Below are 14,544 nucleotides of genomic sequence, written 5' to 3'. Positions count from 1 at the left end.
AAAATCTTCAGTTAGTCTTCCAGTGCATCCTGGAGAATAGCCTTTGTTGCAAGCTGAAAAAGTGCAGTTTTTTCTCCCCAAAAGTGCAATTTTTGTGACGTGCTTAACAAAGATGGCCTTGTCATGACAGACAATCACATCAAATTTATTGTCAGCCTGCCCCCACCCAAAACTTGAAGGGTAAGATTTTGTATTATGCTCAATTCATCCACTGGGCCATGCACATCAGCCATCCTTTTAACCAGCTTCGCCAGAAGGGTGTTAATTTTGTCTGGTATGCAGTTGTCAATGGACTTTTCAATCGCTCAAGCAGTGTTTATGCTCTGCTCCCAATCTGGCTTCTTTTACGCTAGGTAAACCTTTAAACCTGGCCTCTGACACATTCCAGTGTGCTATTGGTGCAGTCGTATCCTATCAGAATGTAGATGGCACCAAACAGCCCATCGTTGCCTATGGATTGAAGATGCCTTGTGCTGCACAGTGTAGTTATTAACAAGTGGGAAAGGAAGCGTAGTTTTTATTTTTAGAGTAAAGTTTCATGTTTTCGGGTCTGGGGCTTCGTTTCTCCTCATCACCAACCACAAGCTGCTGGTTTCCCTATTTGGCCCTCGTTCCAAGCTGCCTGATAGGACTGCCCACTGCTTGCAAAGGTGGATCCTCTTTCTCAGTAACTGTTGCTATGACATTTGTTACTGCCCAGCATATGAGTTTGATTGGCAGGAGGCTCTTGTGTTGGAAGATGCCTTGCAACAATCCCTGTCAGAATTTTCATTGACAACACAAGAGGTTGCAACAACCACAACTGTTGACCTGCTTTTCCATAAAATTGTTTCAGCATTCCAGATGGGTTGGCTGGGATGAATCTCTTCAGGTGCATATCCAGCATGGTACGGTCCTCGCTCTTGCCACAGAGGAGCAATGCTGTCAAGTAGTCGTCCTCTTGGCGTTGTGCCCTCACGTACCCTAGTTGGTGCATGCATCATACTGGGGTATGACTCATATGAAGGTGTTGGCATGAGGTCATTTCAGTTGGTGTGCAACCAACCATGGGGATAGTGTGGACATTAGTTTGGCAGGTCCACTTTTAGGCAGCATGTGCTTTTTGGTGGTTGATGCATTGTCCATTTTCCCAAATGTAGCCAAGATAACCTCCGTATCATCGACTGCCACTTTTCATGCATTGTTGGGTATTGTTGCCATTAAGGGATGCCCTGGGGCTCTTGTATCCAATAATGGTAGACAATTTTTGTCGAAGGAGTTTGAAGACTTTTGCATTCATATCAATATTCAGCATCTGACAATTGCCCCATTTCACACAGCCTCTAACTCAAAGGCGGAGCACTTTGTGCATCCATTTAAGAGCGAAATGAAGAAGTCTGTGTCTACCTCTTTCATTGACAATGTGTTGTTGAGTTTTCCTGGCTATGTACCAAATGACGCTTGTCCATAGGTGCAGTCTAGTGGAACATTTTACATGGATGGCAGCCGCAGCATCTCCTAGGTTTGATGCACTCTTAGTCGCGTGCCACAGACAACCATGGCCCATCACATTTTCCTCCAGGGGCTGCCAGTTGGGCCCAGTCCTTCAGCAAGGAGCAGGGGTGGCTGCCGCGTGCTGGGATAGGTGACAAAGGTTGGCAGTTGTTTCTGGTGGATGTCAGTAGGTAGCAGCTGACCATTGTGCAGATCTTTTGCACATACATTCTTATGGGGCATCACCATCTTGGTCTTCTGGTCTTCTAGATGACAAGGTTGACCACAACATTGTTCGAAGTGTGCGCTCCCCCTTTCACCGGCTTGCTCCCCAGTTGCCAAGTCCTCTGCTGGTCTCCCGTTTCCTGCAGCCTTGGGCTGCAGTGAGGCTCACGCCTGTATCTGTCGATATGGAGCTGATTGACTTTGACCTATCCTCCTCCCTCTCCCCTTCTGCCCCTCCTCTTCCCCCTCCTTCCCCCCAACTGCCCAATCACTAACCACTCGTGTTGGAACTGGCGGTGTTAGTGTCACCTTATTTGGTGGTGGATCTGCCGCCGAGTTCTCAGGCAGACACTCTGATTTTGCACCGAAGGTCGCAGCCCAAGCCTGGCCATTTTTGGTCATACGTGGCCTTTCTCAGAGGGGAGGAATTTAATGTCCCCACCAGTGAACATCATGATTGAGGCAGATGAGCTGGTGCGGGTAGTGCTGCTGAATAGTGTGGGACCCTGCCATGGAGGACCCATGCGGTGTGTATTATGGGTAGACCTGTTGATTGATATGTTTGCCTGCGGTTGGCTGTAAGCTGAGCAGGCCAGTGCTTGCAGTGAGTTCAGCTACTGCAAACCTCACCTTACACAGTGTGCTGAGTGTTGTCTAATGTTCAGTTGACAGCGACCCGCACCAGCCACATGCTGAGTTTTCCTCATGCACATCTCTACAAGGGTTTTGACTTTCTGCTGCCCATAGATTGACTCTCATGGCAGGTATTCGTATCCTCTCACGAACTGTTTTTCCCCAGTCATTACTGAATCACTGTCAGTCCTTGAAGGACCTGTACTGACAGTGTAGTGTGGCAGTATTGTCACACCAATGAAGATACAGAATCCTTCCTCAACCCTGAACCAACTGAACTAGTTATATAATCACATTATCTCACTGTAAACAAGATATTAAAATCTAATATTCCTTCTAATATCTGAAGTATTACGAGGGCAATTCAGATATAAATTATAATTGTACCAGTTTGACACATAACCAGTTCAGAGTGAAATGATGGAGTGGGATTGGGGGGGGGGGGGGTTGAAGGTCAGTGTATTAGGGAGGGGGAACCAGCTTGGTTTGATGCTGCATCCTGTTCTGACCTCAGTATAGTCACGAGTTAACAAGAAGTTCCTTCATCTGCTGTGCAGTGCATTATCATAAAGTTTTCAACTGATGAAAGGGTTAAACCCACACAAATTTTATCTCCATTTCAAACACAGTTTGTGAGGACATTTCACCCCCAGAACGGAGTGTTTACTTGGACCATACAATTTAAGAATGGCTGAGAAAGTGTAGAGTCACGCTCAATGCCCAAGGTCAAGTCTAAAAGACATCTGTGCTGTTTGAGAGCTTATTGGAGATGATTGCCTGTTCACTGTTGAATTAATCAGGAGTGTTCATACCATTAATGTTGAACAGCTTTGCTTTCAAAAAGTTACATTCCAAAATCCAAAATGGCAAGTAAAGAGTGGTAAAGAAAGGATGAAGCCTATCTAGTTAAGGCCAAAACCTGCCTCTCAGCTGGAAGAGTTATTGTGATTGTATTTTTTGACTACAGAAGAGTGTTACTCATTGACTTTCTTCATAATCAAATGCATGGGTAACGCAGTTGTTAATGTCACCAAAAGCTATCTACAAAAACAAAACACAAGGAATGCACATTAGAGATGGAATCCTTCTCCATGACAATTTTAAACTCCGCACTGCAAATTCAACATTGGAGAAATGGGAGGACATTAACTGGGAAACCCTTGACCACCCTCCCTACATTCCAGATGTGCCCCCCCCCCCCCCAAATATTTTTTATTTGCATTCATGAAAGGATCACTTGCTGGGGAACAGTTCAAAAACAATGAAGATGTCGAGGAGCATGTGAAATTGGTTGATGACACACCCTCAAACTTTTCATGAACAAGTAATGTTCAAGTTTCCAGATCACTGGTAAAAGTGTATAGAGCGTGTAGAAGGTTATGGAAAGAAAAACTGGAGGTTTTAATTGTGTAAATGATCAATCAATAAATGTATAAATACTGTTACCATTTAAATTTGAATCGCCCTTGTAATTTTCTTAACCAGATGCCGATGTACTCCCTGTGATAGCTTCCAGTACACCAGTGCTGATGAACGCACTGTCAGCATAGTTTTGTTACATCTTAAAACTGCATGCCTCATGACTTCAATCATTCCTGTCGTGTTTTTAATTCACTTGAACTGTTCACATTGTATCAGTGTGCTACTGTATCTTACATCTGAGTTGAAACTTGCACATCATGCGTACTGAGAGGTGACAAAGAAGGAGCACTTTGGGCTGTAAGTTTTGAGAACTGTCTCATTTATGAGAATTTGAGGCATATAAATCTCTTTTTTGCAGTGCATACAAAAATCTTTGCGAAATGTGTGGCTTATATAATGTTGGAGTTACAGGCCATCAGGTACCAACAAAGGTTTACTAAATAACATCTGTTCCACTCTGATGTACCACCAAGATCTGTTAATTAATTAAATGCATAGTGTCCTTTCTTAATTAATTTTTTGTGGAAGGAAGATTAGGGTTTAATGTTCTGTTAACATCAAGGCCATTAGAGACGGAGTATGAGCTCGTATTATTTCAAAGATAGAGCAGAAAATTGACAGTGCCCTTTCAAAGGAACAATCCCATCATTTTTCTGGAACAATGTATGGAAATAAAAAAAAAAAAAAAAAAAATATCAGAATGGACGGATGCAGATTTGAACTGTTGTCCTCCTGAATGCGAGTCAGTGTGCAATACACTGTGTCACCTCTCACCTTTTTTTAAGCAACTGCTTATTTCAGTTCTGTTATTTCTGTTCTCACAGTTTACATCAGAAATCAGTTTGGCATATTTTACAGGATGCTACATGTGATACTGTAGGTATAAACTGAGGAGGTGCTGCAGTGGTCAGTACTATTTTCTCATTCAGAAGGAGTAGCATTTAAACCTGTGTGCAGGCACCCAGACTTACATTGTTGGTGGTTACCTTAACTCAATTAAAGCGAATGCCTGGATGTTTCCTTTGAAAAGATCACCACACATTTCTTTCTCTACACCTGTCCTATCCAAGCTTGTGTATCATTTCGAAGGACATTGACTTCAACAAGACATTAAACTCTAGCTTTCTTTCCTTCCTTGCTCGTGAAGACATGGACCAATTACGTAACTGCTATGCAACACTGTGTTACATTAAAAGGTAGGATGATTTTGTAGTTAGGTTGTATGCCTGAGTAGAATAATTATGTATGTGACTGGCAGTGTAATTTTGGGAGCATGTAGAACTGACAGCTTGCTGAGGGCACTGCAGTCAGACTGTAGCCAGTTTTTATAGTGGATGTTGTTTGTCATTCAGTAAACATTTGACTCCAACCAAATTCTATACTGTTTTTGTAATGAATGGCACAGTTATTTTGATTAAAATTTGAGGAAAGCCACTGTGGAATGAATGCTGTTTGCTTCGTGTTAAAAGAGCAAGTTTGCAATAAACATTTTTTAGTGTCATAAATATGTAGGCTAATGAATAACAAGCATTACAATATAAATCTTTTGCTTTAATATGCAGTATTTATTAAAAAGAATCAAAGGCCTATAAACTGAAAATTAATTTCTTATAAATTCGTTAGTTCCTAAATACTTATGTAACAGTGAAGCATGATGAAAAATGCTGACAATTTACATTTTCATTATCAAAATACATGATGGATGTGACTAACAATGATAAAAAATTGCCTCTTGAGTGAAAAAGGGAAAGGGTGCTATTGACAGTAGAGAGCAGTCAGCATATTCTGTTTGTAGGTGATTATCAGTGTAAGCAAAAGGAGCTGTGCTGTATCAAATAATTTATTAACACCTGAGGATTTTGGAACTTTGTTACCCATTAAAAGACACTACCTAGTTACATACAGTTGTCAGTAAATTATAGACAAACAGCATGTTTTTAAACTGCAGGGTGAAGAGGCTATGTGAGTGGGAACATGGAACCTGGGAACAGAGTTAATTATACATGAAACTTCACCAGAGGTAAGTAGAAGCAGCAGAATGTACGTACAGTGGGTTGAGAAGAGGACAAGGTCATGTTGGTAGATAGGAAAGACCAGTGTAACAAGATTAGGAAAAAAGGAGTGGTGCAAGTAGCAAAGGCTTATTTAGGTTTGCTCACACGATGTAGCAAACATGTATGATCTGAGATGACTTTTGTGTAAACTAGATTCCACAGAAAATATTGAGGACACTAAAATTACAAGAGTGCATTAATGAATAAGTCACAAAATTGAATAGTGACATCAGTGCCACAATTAACACTGTGAAATGCAATTTTGCAGTTTCATGTACTCGCACTGCAAATTTAAACTCTTGTCCCATCATTCGACAAGGTCTTGAATTCCTGTTCTTATTCCAGCCATTGCATCCAGTGAGTAACCTCTTAAGCTATGGCCTTATTGTCCTCAAAGTGCTACCTTTCTAGATGACTTTTAAACGGCCCAGTTGAGGTTAAGTCCGGGCTGAATGGTGAATGTTACATGCATTCTCAATTAACTTCACTGTAACTCCTGTGTATGTCTTGTTGTGTGAGGATGGGTATTGTCATCCAAAAAAATTGCTCCTACTACCAGGAGTCCAGTTTACTAACTGTTCAATACGTAATACAGTGTATCAGCTATATGAGGCATATGGTCTATCGCAGTTCTCACTGGATAGGAGAGTCACCATTACCTTGCATGCTGATTCTATCTCTTAAAAATAACCTTGTACATATTTTCATGAGAACAACCCTTGAGAAAGTACAATGATTCTCATAAATCACATAGCAATGTGGCATCAGTGGGCATCTCCATGAGACAACCTGGACGCTCCTTGTTAGTGATTCTTCCATCCTTTGTTGTATGTGTGTACCAGTTGAACAGAGTTTCCTGTGCGGTACAGTTTTTGCAATGTATGGGATGCATTTCAGGGTAACCCTCCTGACTGCACAGTCCCTTGACCCACAAACATACATCACACATTGCACTAGCAGCTGTTCACTAACAGTTAAATGTGTAATACTGTGTACCAGCTATCTTCTGCCTGGCTTGTACTGCCACCGTCTGGAAACATTCAGGCAGAAAATCTAGAATTTTATGCAGTATTCTAACATCTGTGGCTTATTTATTCGCTCACCCCATAAAAAGATTGAAATATTAGATGGTGTAATGAGAGTACCATAGAATTTAAATCTGTAGCTACCTTTGGCGGTTTCTCGTTATCTACCATAAATATATCATCTGATTTCTGAATTATTGTCAGTTCTAAAAATACATTGGAAACACAGTTTGTGCTGATAGCTTCATAGGTGCTCTATAAATACCTGAAATTTCTGTCCCCAGGAAGTACTTAGTTCTGTACCACAAATGTGCTTATTATAGAGGGAAAATACACTGAATATGTGGATTTTTGTGCTATTGTGGCCATTTGAGTGGTGTGTTGCCTAGAAGTTCACTCCACTCTCTACGGGAATTAAGATCACTGAGTCAAGCAATACACAATGTTCACATCACTGTACATTGTTGTGTAAAAGACCTTTTTTGGTTAGATAACTTTTTTTACTTTATCTGATTAAAGCTTTGTAAAGATACCTTTGTATCTTAGCCTGGGAATGCAGATTTTCATTGAGAGTAGTGTAAATACTGCATATTGCCTGCATCACCAAATCTTGTCACTATTCATGTAGGTGAAAAGAGATTCATTACAAATATCCTTTATGAATGAAATGGTATTTGACACAAAAAAGTTGGGTGCCTCATCCTGTATATGCCTCAACATGCAGTCCCATTCAAATGTCAAGTGTTCTCACTTTCTACCTTAAGAATGAGCATTGTTGGCATAAAACGCCATGTGCCTGACTCACTGCCTTACTGACTGAGCTGGTCCAGTGGTATATCTTAGCACTTTTGTTGCATGGTAAATCACTTCAACATCAAGTGCCCAACTACTACTTTCTGACGGGCCACGTCTTTCCAGCGAAGTGTGAAAAACTTTGCTTTTAATGGAAAACAAAGGGCTCAGGCCATCACTTACTGTGGAGCCCATATCATGCACAACTACAATATTTATCACTATACAGTTTTGGCCGTCACTATACCCCCTGTAAGTGTAATTGCACAAATTTAGACTTTTAATTCATATGTCTCACAGTACAGAATGCAGGCTACAGTCTCCAGTAAAGTAACTGGAATGTTGATAGCAAGTATATTAAACATGATGGTCAGATTATTGACTCTCCCATATTCTACTTTGGTGGCGTAGTGGTTAGCACGCTGGACTCATATTCAGGTAGCACAGAGTTCAAATGTGCATTGCACCACCCTGATTTAAATTTCCCTTGGTTTTGACTAAATCACTTAGGGTGAGGAAATGATTCCTTACAGGTGCACCATGGCCATTTTCCTTGCCTAGCCTCATCAACTCTCTGCTTGTGCTCTTTGTCTAACAACCTCATTGTTAATGAGATGTTCAACACTAGTCGTCCTCCCTTCCTTCCTTCCTCCCTTCCTTCCTTCCTTCCTTCATTTTCCTCATGCCCTACATCATTAGTAGATGTCACATAATATCTCTGTGTGGTAAATACAATTTCTGAATGCTGTGATTTTTTTTTTTCATTAGTGTAATACTCCTTTGTCTTTTAATGCAATCTAGAGAATAACTGCTACACTCTTCGACCGGCCATACAAATTTAAGTTTTCCCTACATCACTTACGGCGGAAGCCAGAATAGTTCAATTTTTTTGTATCCGACAGTGATCGGATTCCCCGCCCAGCCCAAGTATTGATGTGGAGAATAGGTCAGACATACTCGAGCTACATACTCCAGTCACAGTTTGCTCCTGCAAGAGGTACCACTACAGCTGCAAGCATGTCAATGGAGCCATCTGTGCTAGTCAGTGAAGCCTTAAGTACACACCATTGATTATTAGAGTTTTAACCTGAACTGTATTATGTTTTTGGATTCAGATTGCTTCATAAGCTGTTTGTATATGCTTCAGATGACATGCTATGCTCTGGACTTGTTTTTAGTTAACCATTCACTTCATTAGCACTGCCATCGTCAACCTCAGGAACCGCCTGTTTGTTCCAATGGTCTCTCACCAGTATGAGCATTAATAAAGTGTGTTCTATGTGTGCAGAGTAGAACAGAAAGCATTTGAAAAGGGTGTGGCTGACTTTCTTCCCCAATCCAAGTTTGTGCTTGATCTCTAATGAACACTTCATCGATGAGACATAGAAAAAAGAAAAATAGTAAAAATGTATCCACAAAGGTGGCTGACGTAAACAGGTTATGAAGGCTGATAAGTATCTTCAGATACATTCATGGTGAAACACTTATGAAATCATAACAATCTCTTTTATAATTAAAGAACTCAAATACTGTTATTGCAACTAAGACTGTCACAGTATCTTGAATTGTAAAAACTTTTTGTGCAGGGGCTTCAAGTAAGAAAATCACACTACCACAGTCAGTAACTAAGAAACGTACCCTTTGTTGAAGACCTGACAGGGCGAGCAACAGTCAGTGTTCAGTAGGCATGGCAAATGTCCAAGTCTAGCATAACATCACTAGTTAGCAAGAGGAAATATTATGGAATCTGATGGCCGGTCACAGTTGTAGTGCCCATGTCTTCTACCGGAAGGCCACATCAGAGGTTCCAAGTTGCGGAGACTGGTACAGGCAGCAGTGACAGCATAGTGCTGACTCTGAATGAGTTCCTGATAGATGAAATGTGAGTGCATTCGATGCCTAGTCAAGGAAGCTCACTCGGAGTGAATTGGCCTCCCAGTCCAAAATACAGCCCTGGGTGCGAGAGTACAGTTGGTCCTACTTTCTGTCACATGGCCAGCATAAGAAAGAGGTCACTTAGGTTGGTGACCTCTGACGGTGCTTAGGTTACAGTGTGGTGGCCATGTATAGCATGGCAGCCCTTGTGGTTCATCTGCAAGGAAGCCGGTTGTTTTTGTAACTTGGGTGTAATGTGTGTTGGTGCAGATTAGACATAAGCCTATGATACAACAAATAATCTTCCATTGTTCTGCCTGCTTGAACTTAAATATTTCTTGCTCTGGCGTAACATTCAGTGAAATTCTTGACAACTGTACGAGTATGAGTGTGATGGCAGCTGTTGCTATGCTGTCTGTGCAGTCTCACCATCTGTGATCTGCAGTCAAACTTTTGAAATGTCCAAGAGGTCATTTAAGCCCTTCTCTCTGTTCATTGAAGTCTTCCTCCCTAAGACACGATAATGAGAAGTTGGAGGACTGAAGCAGTCACCAGGTCATTGACAAAATAAGATGAGGAAGGGAAATGTGCTGTCCTCCAAAATGAGTTTCAAAGGTTGTTGAATATATTTACAATACTTACAATCATAATGATGAACTTTTTAAAGAACATGTATGTCCTGTCATTCATGATCATAGGTGTCTGCTGCAAGAGGGGGCACTTACTTACTCCTTCATGGAACCTGGACTGCAGACATTTTATTCATTACAGAATTCTCATGCATTTCTATAACTGATTACCTATGGTTTCAGTAAGCAGCAGATTTAACATTGCTGAGTGCAAGGGAAAATGCTGTATTTAATGACATTTTTGGTTGTCAGGCTGTTCATAGGAAACTATACTATTTTTTTTGTGATGGCAGTTTTGGCATTGTTACGCATTCTGGACACTTGTGGATCTTTACAAAACATTGGTGAAGTAGGGTATCTGATCTTTTCTCTGCCACTGTCTTGTACATAAACGAGCAGTTCCAACACCTAGCACAGTACGGACATGGACGCGGTATACCTGCTCGACACCTATCACCAGTTTTCCAAGACTAACCTCTTCATCTGCTTCACAACTTAATCTCAACAGTAAGCTAGCATTTGTCTTAAGAAAAGTTTTACAAGATTGAGCAATAGTAGTAGAGTTTGGACAACACAGTAATGCTATACTGTGGGTGTATTTATTTATTTATTGTTCCGTGGGACCAAATTAAGGAGAAGTCTCCATGGTCATGGAACGAGTCAATACATGAAATTATAACACGATATTAGAAACAGATAAAATGAAATATAAAAAAACATATTCAGGTGACAAGTCGTAAGTTTAAATGAAGAAAATCAACAATGTAACACTGGAATTTGTTAAATTTTTTAGCTCTTCCAGGAGCTCCTCGACAGAATAGGAGGAGTGAGCCATGAGGAAACTCTTCAGTTTAGACTTAAAAGAGTTTGGGCTACTGCTAAGATTTTTGAGTTCTTGTGGTAGCTTATTGAAAATGGATGCAGCAGAATACTGCACTCCTTTCTGCACAAGAGTCAAGGAAGTGCATTCTACATGCAGATTTGATTTCTGCCTAGTATTAACTGAGTGAGAGCTGCTAACTCTTGGGAATAGGCTAATATTGCTAACAACAAACGACGTTAAAGAAAATATATACTGTGAGGGCAATGTCAGAATTCCCAGATTTTTGAATAAGGGTCGACAAGAGGTTCTCAAACTTACACCACATATAGCTCGAACAGCCCGTTTTTGAGCCAAAAATACCCTTTTTGAATCAGAAGAATTACCCCAAAAAATAATACCATACGTCATAAGTGTATGAAAATATGCGAAGTAGACTACTTTTCGTGTTGAAGTGTCACTTATTTCAGATACTGTTCTAATGGTAAATAAAGCAGCATTTAGCATCTGAACAAGAGCCTGGACATGGACTTTCCACAACAGCTTACTATCTATCCGAACGCCTAGGAACTTGAACTGTTCTGTCTCGCTTATAATATGCCTATTCTGTCTGATCAAAATATCGGTTCTTGTTGAATTGTGAGTTAGAAACTGTAAAAACTGAGTCTTACTGTGATTTAGCATCAAATTATTTTCCACAAGCCACGAACTTATTTCATGAACTACATTATTTGTTACTGTTTCAATATTACACACAAGATCCTTCACTATCAAGCTGGTGTCATCAGCAAACAGAAATATTTTTGAATCACCTGTAATACTAGAAGGCATATCATTTATATAAATAAGAAACAGCAGTGGCCCCAGCACCGACCCTTGGGGAACGCCCCATTTAACAGTGCCCCATTGGGACTGAACATCACTATCACTCTCAATATTGCGGAGAATTACCCTCTGCTTTCTGTTCTTAAAGTAAGAGGCGAACCAATTGTAAGCTACTCCCCTTACTCCATAATGGCCCAACTTCTGCAGTAATATTTTGTGGTCAACACAGTCAAAAGCCTTCGTTAAATCAAAGAAAACACCTAGCGTTCGCAACCTTTTATTTAATCCATCCAAAACCTCACAGAGAAAAGAGAATATAGCATTTTCAGTTGTTAAACCATTTCTAAAACCAAACTGAACATTTGACAGCAAATTATGTGAATTTAAATGCTCCAGTAACCTTGTATATACAACCTTCTTGATAACTTTAGCAAACACCGATGGCATAGAAATAGGTCTAAAATTGTCAACATTATCAATGTCTCCATTTTTATAAAGTGGCTTCACTACCGAGTACTTTAATCGGTCAGGAAACTGACCACTCCTAAAGGAAAAGTTACAGATATGGCTGAGAACTGGTCTAACATACATAGAACAATACTTCAGTATTCTGCTAGATACCCCGTCATATCCATGAGAGTTCTTGGTCTTTAGTGATTTAATTATTAACTCAATCTCCCTCTTGTCAGTATCATGGAGGAGCATTTCAGGTAACAGTCTCGGAACACTTTTTTCTAAGAGCGCTATATGATTCCCTGTTGGGGCTAGGTTTCTATTTAGTTCACCTGCTATATTCAGAAAGTGATTATTAAATACTGTACATATATGCGACTTATCAGTAACACGGACATTCCCACTACGCACTGATTCTATATCCTCGACCTGACTCTGCAGACCAGCAACTTCGTTTACGACTGACCATATGGTTTTAATTTTATCCTGAGACTTAGCCTTTCCTTGGATAAATTTCTGCAGATACCCATGTCTGCATACCACATACTTTTTGCCTTCCTAATAACATTTTTAAGCACCTTACAATACTGTTTGTAATGGGCTGCTGCATTTAGATTTTGACTGTTTCTATCGTTTTGATATAATTGCCACTTTGTTCTACAAGATATTTTTATCCCTCTAGTCAGCCACCTAGGCTGCCTGTTTGTGCTAGTACCCTGTTTTAAACATTCTAACGGAAAGCAACTTTCAAAGAGCGTGAGAAAAGTCTTGAGAAAAACATTATATTTATTGTCTACTGTATCAGCGCTATAAACATCTTGCCACTCTTGTTCCTTTATAAGGTTTACAATGGTCTCTACAGCAAATGGATCAGCTTTCCTGAACAGCTGATGACTATATTTAACACGTGTTGCAGCGCAAAAATCTTTTAAAGTTAAAATTTGTGCATCATGATCTGAAAGGCCATTCACATTTTTGCTAATTCGCCTGTATTTCATCTGAGGACCCAAATGGAGAAGAAATGTTGTATTGTATGTGAGAAGAGAGGAAAAAATTATGAAATTTCAGGATTGAAAAGGTGTTGGGACATTCTTACACCATACTGGGCACAACACAGAGTAACGTGCAGCCATAGAGGTATGAGTTACTAATGAAATATGCTTCCCTTTACTGTGTAACTGGAATATATCTTCAAAAAATATTGACTGTATAACCTTCAAACATTTCAGATACAGTAACATTTCTGCTTGACACATTGTCAAATTCAATAGAACTAAAGGTATATAAAAAAAGGCACTTTTTGTATCTTCCCCCCCCCCCCCCCCCACCCCCCTTTCCTTGGATAAATTTCTGCAGATACCCATGTCTGCGAGGAGTCACATTATAGAAAATACTGTATGGTGAATGCCTTTAAATGTCACAACTACCTAGCTGGTGCTTTACTTCTGGTTATTTACATCTCTGTATGGTCAAAAAGTTACTCTGTGTTTGTTGGCCATGCAGAATGAAAGTTGATGCAAGGTGGCACAGGAACACTGGATTTGTATTTGGGAGGAGGCATTTCAGATCCATGTGTTACTATCCAGATTTAGGTTTTCCATGATTACTGTAAATTGCTTAAGGTGAATCCCAGGATTATGACAGATTGTCTTCCTCATTAGAATAATCATTTGTAAATGCACCTTAATTAAATTGATTTTGTGTCACATTGCCCAAGATTTCTGCTATGTACTATTCAAATACATATATCTTTCATTCTGAACCAATTTGCATTTTCTCCCAATGGTGCTAGGCTTTGAAAGCTAGTAAGAGAGCCATTAAAAATTGAGATGTTGGGATAAATGTAAATACCTAGTCAAACATAGCAACACTAGGTATTGCCATGTTTTGAGTGCCCAATTGGCATAGAAATGCTTACAAAAGGCTAATATCCTGCCTCAGGACACAGCTTTTATCTCTAGAGCAATTCCTTTTTGGTGCACATTGATGCAAAACGAGAAGTTTCTTACAGGCTAGATTGGTGCCTGTTGGATCCAGTTGATAAGGTTCAAACTTTGAAACATTCGAGCAACTGAAGTGTAGTTTTGACATTCTTTCCTTGAAATTGTGCCTAAATATTAGTCAGTGGTAACCACCCCAGCTCTACAGTTAGCACAAGTACCATTTTTTTTAAATATGTAATTTGTGTTAATTGTGTGAGTAATATATGAAATGTGTAAAGAGCTTAATAAGCTGGTACAGATCTTTGAACTTGTCTGACAAAAGTTAAATTCATTGTAATATATTTTTGCAATTTCAAAACAATCTAATGAATGTGC

General features: G+C 39.9%; 1 protein-coding gene across 2 annotated transcripts in view; it reads left to right on the top strand.

The window, feature by feature from the left end:
* Nucleotides 1-14,544, top strand: part of LOC124722084 (DNA damage-regulated autophagy modulator protein 2) — a 96,088-nt gene that overhangs the window by 34,992 nt on the left and 46,552 nt on the right. The window lies entirely within an intron of this gene.

Source organism: Schistocerca piceifrons, chromosome X, assembly GCF_021461385.2.
Source record: "Schistocerca piceifrons isolate TAMUIC-IGC-003096 chromosome X, iqSchPice1.1, whole genome shotgun sequence".
Lineage (NCBI taxonomy): Eukaryota > Metazoa > Arthropoda > Insecta > Orthoptera > Acrididae > Schistocerca > Schistocerca piceifrons.
This window is presented reverse-complemented; position numbering and strand designations above follow the sequence as displayed.